A 1,965-nucleotide genomic window follows, 5' to 3' on the forward strand; every position below is an offset into this window, starting at 1 on the left:
AGTTCTGGAGGTCAAGATTTTGGTGTCCTGAACTTGAAAAGACAGCATTGAGTTTGCAGGTGTAATTGAACAGGAAGACGGGATGTGAGGAAGAATTGCACGACGTCCACCAAGTCTAGGAGGTAGAGAAAGGTCTCTGGCTCCATCCAGTGGCTAAGGCTGGAAGTTGACTTTCAAGCTTTTGAAGGACGGTATGCAGACAGATAAAAAACTGAAGAATAAATAAACGATGACCTAGAACAGACGCACACACTCCGGAGTGAAGGGAATGTGTTAAGTAGAGGCTGACAGATTGCTTCCTCTGGATGATCAGGGATGAATTCCTTTCGTTGGAGGTGACAGTTATGCAGACCAAAAAGAGCTGGCCAAACAAATACCTGAGCAAAGAGCTTTCTGGTGGAGGGCACCGATGTTGCAAAGACCCTGAAGTAGGACCTAATTTGGCATGTCATTTGTGTTGGGAGTGTAGGAGGTGTGGGCAAGAGAAAGGCAATTGGGGGCTAGATGCTGTAGGGCCTCCTCTGCCAGGGACTGAGCTCGTTTCATTCTGGACATAATGGGAAGCCATAAGAGAGATCAGATTATTTTTTCTTAAAAATTTTTTTAAAATATAGCTAACATAAAATATTTTATTAGTTTTAGTTGTACACCATAGTTATTCAACATTTATATACCTAAAGAAGTTATCACCATGATAAGTCTAGTAACTGACACTATAAAATATTATTACAATATAATTGACTATATGCCCTATGCTGTAGATTGCATCCCATGACTTATTTGTTTTGTAACTGGAAATTTGAATCTCTTATTCCCCTTCACCTTTTCATTCACCTTTATCTTTTTTTCAATTATGGATGACATTCAGTATTATTTTATATTAGTTTCAGGTGTACAGCATAGTGGTTAGATATTTATATAATTTACGAATTGACCCCTATCCCCCAGTTAATCAAGTACCCACCTGGCACTACACATAGTTATAACCATATTATTGACTATATTCTCCATGCCACACTTTACATCCCTGTGACTATTCATAGCTACCAATTTGTACTCCTTAAAGGGATCAGATTTTTAAAAGACCAGTCTGAAGCGATCTGGCATTATATATTAATATTAAAAATAGACATATGTGTTTGACTGTTTATTGTCTGTCTTGCACCACTAGGACATACGCTCCACAGGAATTTGCTTAAGTACTTCCTATACAGCAGGTAGTGTTCTAGACATTGGGAATACAGCAGGGAAGAAAACAAACAACCCCCCCCCAAAAAAAAATAAAGGAACATGATGGAGACAGCTTGGTTTCAAGACCCCGCCTACCAGCTGTGTAACCTAGAGCAGGACTTAACTTCTCTATGCTGTTTTCTCATCTATAAAATGGTGGTAAAGACAGTGCCTACCTCAGTAGGGTTGTGGTAACAAATGAGTTCGTTGTCAAGGATTTAGAACAATGCCTGGCACATAGCAAGTGCTTTATAAATTATGATAATGATGATGTTTTTTTAAAAAAAAATAGACTGTGTATTTATAAAATATTTTAATAAAAAGAAAAAATTAAAAGATGACCCGAAGGCTTCTTTGTAGAGATTAGACTGTAGAGGGCAAGAGTGAAAACAGGAAGACCAGTGAGGAGGCTCCTGCTAACAGGCCCGGCAAGTGATAATTGAGGCTCAGACCTAGTTCAGTATCTCCCGTGTGCCAGGCACTATGTGAAGCACCATGACATGACCTGCCTCAGAAAGTCCCTACTATCTGTGAACAGTCCTATGGTTCCCACTTCTCAGATGAGAAAACTGAGTCCCAGAGAGACTAAATAACTTGCCCAATGTCACACAGGTTTCCAAGGTCAGATCCTTAACTTCTACCTAATAATACTCTCGTTTATTCAATATCCCACAGAACTTCCTAAATGTATCTGGGGTCTTCAATCCAGAACCAATTAAACTAGCCAAGGAACAT

Source organism: Rousettus aegyptiacus, unplaced genomic scaffold (genome assembly GCF_014176215.1).
Source record: "Rousettus aegyptiacus isolate mRouAeg1 unplaced genomic scaffold, mRouAeg1.p scaffold_m13_p_9, whole genome shotgun sequence".
NCBI classification, from domain to species: Eukaryota; Metazoa; Chordata; class Mammalia; order Chiroptera; family Pteropodidae; genus Rousettus; species Rousettus aegyptiacus.